The sequence below is a fragment of the Sciurus carolinensis genome, chromosome 16 (genome assembly GCF_902686445.1).
Source record: "Sciurus carolinensis chromosome 16, mSciCar1.2, whole genome shotgun sequence".
In the NCBI taxonomy this organism is placed as follows: domain Eukaryota; kingdom Metazoa; phylum Chordata; class Mammalia; order Rodentia; family Sciuridae; genus Sciurus; species Sciurus carolinensis.
The window spans coordinates 6,040,773-6,047,756 of record NC_062228.1 but is presented as its reverse complement, the minus strand read 5'-3'; the positions used below and the strand labels follow the sequence as shown (position 1 = coordinate 6,047,756).

The following is a 6,984-nucleotide window of genomic DNA, read 5'->3' as shown; positions in this document are numbered from 1 at the left end:
GCCTTGGCCCTTCTGAAACCCTAGGGAAGCCTGAAAGCTTGACCACTGTGGTCAGCAAGAGGCCACCAGACAGAGGTCCAGCTGACAGTGCACACGCCCCGAAGTGGGAGAAATGCCTTCGGAAACCCTCCAGTCCCCTTCGGGCTGCACAGGACACCCTAGTGATGAGAGCTTCAAGCAAGACCAGCAGGAGGATGCCCAGCTGCACCCAGCCCACTCTGCCGGGCGGTGGGCACAGAGATGGTGGGCAGTCTAAAGGGGTGTGTTGGTGATGCCACCATCAAGAACCTGAACCCAGTCCCCACTGTGCCCTTCCTCACAGTGTACCACTTTATCTCGTCCCCACCCACCCACTCCCGCACACTCCCTGGAACGTCAGTTCTGTGGCCCGTGGACTTTTCTGCCCCCTGTTCAGATCCCAGCGCCTCAGATGACACCCAGTAGGTACTTGATAAATATCTGCTGGAAGAATGACCGAATGTCTCGGTCAGCAGACGTTTGCAGTCCGACCCACCGAGCCTGAGGTGTGTGAGCCAGCCCCTTTCGAGGGAACCTCTGCCTGCTAGACTCGCTCCTCAGCCGCCATCATTCGGAAGGGCTGGGTGCAGTGAGGGCACACGCCTGTAATCCCAATGACTCCAGAGGCTGAGGCAAGAGGACCACAAGTTCAAGGCCAGCCTCAGTGTCTCAGCAAGACCCTCAGCAACTTATAAGACACTATCTCAAAAAATAAGAGAGACTAGGGTCAATGACATAGCACCCCTGGGTTTATTCCCCAGAACCAAAAAATAAAAAGGACATACAGGCGGTCCCTTTGGGCCCCGGCTGATACTTCAGCCACATCCCATCTAGCTGGAAACAACCTTCACGCTCGGCCAAGCGTGGGTTTTGGCTCCGCAGCAGCCGTCCTCAGCCGGGGACAGAGGCCCGTACCTGAAGGGCTGCTGGGGGCCAGTCTCACCTGCGTTTCCGGAGCCTCTGGCTCCAGGCCTCTCAGGTGCAGGTGCCCAGGAAATGTTGGTCTCTGTGTCTTTGGGAAAAATTGCTTGCTTGGGGGAGAGCGCATTTTCTAATGTGGTCCGCATGCTGGGGAGCCTCAGCCCTGGGGCCTGATGGGCAAAGATGAGGATGTTCGGGTCATGCCCTCTGTGTCCCCACCGCAGATGGCGGAACCATTCCCTGGGCAGGGCCCCTGTCCAAGGTGGAGGCCCAGGTGTGAGCACTTCAGTGAGGAGGTAAGTCACTGGGGCAAACTCCCTTCCTCTTCCAGTCCTGGGACCCCTGCAGCCCGCATCCTGCGATGCGACCAAAGCCCACCCCCCAGCTGGGCATCTGCTGAGCCAAACCCAGTCCCAGCCACCAGCATGACTGTTACACTGTAGCACAGAGTGCCCCCCCCGCACTGTGTCATCCATCTGGGAACCTAAAGCTGCGCGGTCTGCTCAGATGAGGAAAGGAAGTCCTCCTTGAAGTCAGGTCCAAATGGTGCCAGTTGTCATCCTTTCAAAGGGATTTGAGTGGCAGGAAGGGATGGCTGGACCCCACCCCAGCGGGAGCTCCGTGGCCTCCACCCAACTCACATAGCCCTGCTGGACCTGAACGTCCCCTGGTACATCCGGGGAAGCAGGGGCCAGCAGCACGTGACTGAGGAAGAAAGGGGGCAGGTCCCTTTTCAGGCCCGTCCTCCGAGGAACTTCCATAGCCCTTGGCAGGGAAAGAGGACGGGGATGACTTCATGTTTGGATTAGAGACTCTCGGGATGGGACAAAGCCTGTCTTTATTTCAGGCCTCATGACCTGGGTCTGCGTGGGCGACTCCCTCCCACTGGTGAGAGATGAGATCAAAACCCTGCGTGATCTCCAGGCTGAGTCAAGAGAGTGCAGACACCAGCGAGTGGGCGCAGCCTTCCCGCTTCCTGACACCTGCTGGCGCCACCCACTGTCCCAGACCCAGGACCCCCGCTGCGGGGCTCCCCACTGATGCTCCTCACTTGGCTGGAGCATCAGAATCCACTGCTCGCCTCGGGCTCCACGTGAGTCCAGTTAGGCCAGAGCCCCAGGGCCCGGCGTTTTGCTAGCGCTCCCGGGTGGTTTGCAGCCAGGGCCTCCAGGCCGGCAGGAGTGAGTGCTGAGAGCCCCCTTTGCTGAGCATTTCCCTCGAGCCAGGCGGTTTGTCTGCACAGTGTGAGTCCTGTATCCTCACAAGATCCCTCTGAGGTAAGGGCTGCCGTCTTCTCTATTTACAGAGGAGGAAACTGAGGCACGGAGCGGTGAACTCGTTTGGTCAGTGCTAGCAAGGAGCAGGTTCAGGATTGAATCCTTGAGTCTGTGCACTTGAACTCTGGGGTGCTTCTGTCAGATGGGGCAAGCCCGGCTTCGTGCAAACAAAGAAAATAAAAAGGTGTGAGTCAAATGGGCCTCAGGCCAAATCCAAGCATCATTTTAATGGAAAGAGCAGTGAGTTGGTTGGATATGGAAGGTCGGAGTTCAAATCCTGGGCCTCCCCAGCTGCATGCCCCAGGGCCCGGAAGTTGCTTAAGACCTCCGCCTCGATCTCCCCACAGGTGAAGGCTGAGTATAGTGAGATCATGAGTGGAGAACCCCTAGCCCAGGCCTGGCCAAGAGGATTTGGGGCTGCTCTTTGCCACTACCTCATGTCAATGTTGGGCATGTCACAAGAGAGGAACACCAAAGGGGCTCTTTGGGGCCGGCGGTGGGGGGATCTTCATGAAGCACTGGTGCCCGAGTCTCACACCCGGAAGAGCTGAGATGGACTCATTTTGAAAGCATGTTGCTAGGAGAGGCGTGTCTCCCCAAGAACTGGCCCTCCCTTTAACCAACAGTCCTGAGCATGCAGAGGGTTCTCCCAAAGTCCCCTTGCACCTCCAAGCTGCTGGGTCATCCGGGGAGTGGGGGACCTCCCCACCACCCACCCTACTGAGTTGAGGGCCCTGCAGGAACTCTGGGTGCACATATCAGGCCCAAAGCCTTTTGCATCCACCCCTCTCAGATTCGGGGAGAGGCTGCGGGGGTGGGTGGGGTCTGCAGCTCCCTGCACCTGGCTCCACAAGCACCAGAACCTGCAGATGTGTCCCCCTTGCCTCAAGAGTGAGCAAGGGTCCTGAGCGTTAGGTGACATCTCTATTGTACCTTGGCTGAGGGGGCCAGGAAGGGAAAGAAGAGAGTAATGACCGGGAGTCTCGCCCAAGGTGACAAAGGACTTGGGCTGCCTTCTGTCCCTCTAGAGAATCCTATTCTTCTGCACTTACACGGCTATGGACTTTGGACATGGGACTTAATTTTCTCATCTGAACAATGGGCTTGATGATAAAACTCAGGGTTAAGCAGGTAACAAAGCCTGGGGCTCATCAGGACCACTCAGTGAGTGACAGCTCTGAGGAGTTCTGTCAGCTCAAATGATAACCGGTGACAACGGGGAGGATTACTTCTAGCCACTAAAATAATTTTAATGCTCTTATTTCTGTGGGCTCATGTGAATACTACATCAAAGATGCCCTGAAGGACAGCCGGTGGGTGGTCAGCGTGTCATCCAGGGACATCTCGACGAATGGCAGCACAGAGCCTGCGAGTGAAAAGTTTAGGCTCATCTTCCTGGGTCGTCTTCCTCCTGGGTGGGGATCACCTCTTCTCCCTGGGACTGCCTCTCTCTCCCCATCTCCTCCTCCATCCTCACCCTGCGGTACCAGACCCCCAAATGCCCTGAGATGGATCCTGGCATCACACAGCAGGCAGTGGAAGTGTCCAGCAGAGGGCGCTCCAAGCCCACACGGACTAAGCTCTGGCCCTGCAAAGCCGCAGCCAGAACCAGGGTAGGAAGGTCAGGGCTGCTCCATCCCCTCTCCTGTCCCAGCCAAGGCCAGTGCATATACCTCTGGGCACTGGAGGTGCTGGTAATGTGCATGATGGGAGGGCTCCCCACACCCTTCCTGGCCCTGACTCAGGGTTGTCTGTGACCTTCAGAGGTCAGACGTCATTCTGACCCATGCCATTTCCGGAGCGTCTGTGTGCACACAGTGGCCGCTGGTGGTTGTACCTACTCGGTTCAGGGCCACCGTCCCTCAGCTTGCAACGTGTGTGGGTTTGAGTTAGGGCTCCAGGCTGAAGAGCAGGGCCTGGGATCTATGTCCACTTCTGAGGTCGGGCACCTCTGGACTGTCACTGGGACACGAGTTTTGCCCTAGCGTGGGTGAACCCAGCAGTAGACCTGTCAACGCTGCTTCCGGAAGAACCCTGACTGTCTCCCTGGTAGGCAGGTGTGTGGGGCCAGGACGCGCTCTTCAGCTGGCCACAGTCCCGCCAATGTGAGCATGCTGCTGTGTGAGCTGTGTCCCTGTCCCCCGACTTGTGAAGGTGGTGATCGCAACCAGAGTGGAGAGTTCTGGGATCAGGGCTTGGCCCTGGGCTGTAGAAACTTGCCTGCGGCCATCTCTCTCTTGCTGCCCATCCAGATCACAGTCACTGCCATCTCCATCCCTAAACCTCCAGAAGATCAGGGTCACATTCAGACCCCTCCACCCCAGATGGACCTGGCCACCACTGTGTGCCCTGGACGATCCACACTGCCGCCATCTGCCCGCCCTCTGACCTGGCCACTCACACCCCGAAGACCCTGGCAGGCTCCGCCTGGCCTCCCCTCTCTGGTCTTACCTCTCCTTTCTGTTGTTCACCCTTAGTTGGTTTAATTTCTTTCTAAAATGAAAAGCTGCTCATGTTGCTCCTGTTTACATCCCCCAGTGATTTCCCAGTAAACTGGGGATTAAGTTTGAGCCTCTTAGCGGGAGTCCCAAGGCCTTCCATGTTCTCCCCAGCCCCACCCCTCTAAGCAAGAGCAGGGTCCAGCCGGGGGGGCCCCAGGCAGGACATTTGACACCTCTTGGTAGTATTTAAAAATTTGCACATTTATCAAAGAGGAAAACTTTTAAAATTATTTTTAAGATAACAATAATCTCTCTTTTGGTGAAATCAAGGGCTTTAGAACTCTTATCAAAGACTATTAATCAGGAAGCATCTTTCATATGACACGTTCCTGCTCTCATGGGTGGATGACGTTAGCCGCTCACACTTCTTAAAGGATGACTGTGTCTTACGTGGATTCAGGTTCAAAGTCTCATTCTGGGGACAGGTGTGCCACTCAAGATGGGTCAGCACTGGGCAAAGGTGCTGGTTAAGTTTCCACCTGGAGAAGGTGGCACAAGCCGAGTTCCTTCTCCTGGTTCACCCACCTCCTGTGGACATGCCCCACACTGCCCAACTTGTTGGTGGCTCCATTCAGCCCTGGCTCATCCATTGTAAAACCGACCCCCGGTCCTCCAGTGTAGGGCTCATAAACATTCGGACTCAGTGCTTCTAGCAAAAAACTAATATTTGGTAATGTGACTTTATACCTGGAAGTTAAATTCCTAGGAATTTAACTAATTTATTTAACTAATTTATTTCACCCATGCATGTCATTTCAGAAATATCAATATTGTGCCCTAATTTACAATACAAAGGAAGACTAAAAGCCAGTCATTTGCCATAAAATCATATGTGGGGACACTGGACTTCCTCCCAGACATGAAGGAGGAACCAATGCTTGCCTTGTTCAAGGATCTCCAGGGAGTGCAGATGGACACAGGTGTGCCCTGCAGGTGACTCAGACATCAAGGGCAGGGAGGCTGCTTGTGACGTGATTTTCTGCAAGGGTGACCAAGACTTGGTGAATATCCAAAAGAAGCAAAGAACAACTTTCCCTCAATGTATAGGGTGGTTACTTTCCTGGGAAATGATAGGCATTTCTATGTAAAATGAAGTTAGATTCTAGACGTCAATAATTCCAAGCAGGGTTTTGACCTACGTGAATGGCGGTGACCATCATTGGGCACATGGGCAGGGGAATGTCCAGTATGGCACAGGACAGCTAGCCTTCCTGCCCAATGATGATACCTAATGCCAGTGACTCTGAACAAATTTTCAATGCCTGTGGGACAGTCCTGCCCCCAGGAAAACAATGAGGCTAGTGGCTTGGGCCACGCCCGTGGGTCTCCACTGGGCCTTTGCACACACTGTTCATTAAAGGGGAGTCTGTCCTTTCAGCAGGTCTCCAAGTATTCCTCCTCCCACTTCAGGTACAACCACCATATAGATGACCAGGTGGGGAACCGCCCTCTGCCATCCAGGCGAGTCCTGTAGGGCAGGGCTGTGCCCCAGCATCTGGCTGACTCCATATCCTGAGGTCACCGCCCATCTCATTTCTCAGGAGACAGAGAGTAAATCAAGTTCAGGGCCAGAGTCAGGTGCCCCTCCCTACTCCCTCAGGGCAGGCAGGAATGACCACTGCCAAATCCTGCCTGCTGCTAAAAAGTTCCTGGAAATTCCTATGTACTGACTTTTGTGTGCTGAACACAAAAGATTGCTTTTGGTCATTCACATTAAGGCATTTTAAACGAGTGTCCAGCTCTTTCTTGGTAAGGATCTCCCCCCACTTTTTTTTTTTTTTTTTTTTGGCAGTGCTGGTCATGAAACCCAGGGCCTTGTGCATGCTCGGCAAGTGCTTCGCTGCTGAGCTATATCCCCAAGCCCCCTACCATTATTTCTTAATTTTGACTTTTAATTTTTAAAAATTAAGATATGACTCAGATACCATCAAGCAAGCCAAGCTCATGGATTTTTTACCTGTATTTACCTTAAGAAATTGCATTGAGGGCTGGGGATCTAGCTCAGTTGGTAGAGTGCTTGCCTCATGAGCACAAGGCCCTGGGTTCAATCCCCAGCACCACCAAAAAAAAGTAAAGAAACTGCCATTGAGATCCAGCTGGCGCCGTTGACCCCAGTACACCCCTGCCAGATGATGGCCCTGTTCTGACCTCCCTCCTAAGGTCAGGTTTGCCTGGTCTCGAGCCTCAGGTGGATGGACCCATGCTGGGTGTCTTTTCTGTATCTGCTTCGTTCACTTGAGTACCGAGCACCTGAGCGCTCCTTGACG

The 6,984-nt window shown here is 54.4% G+C and overlaps 1 non-coding gene across 1 annotated transcript; it reads left to right on the top strand.

Moving 5' to 3' along the window:
- Positions 1 to 6,707: 6,707 nt before the first annotated feature.
- Trnam-cau (transfer RNA methionine (anticodon CAU)) lies at positions 6,708 to 6,780 on the top strand. Its single transcript has one exon. It is a non-coding gene; the product is annotated as a tRNA-Met (tRNA).
- Positions 6,781 to 6,984: the final 204 nt, after the last annotated feature.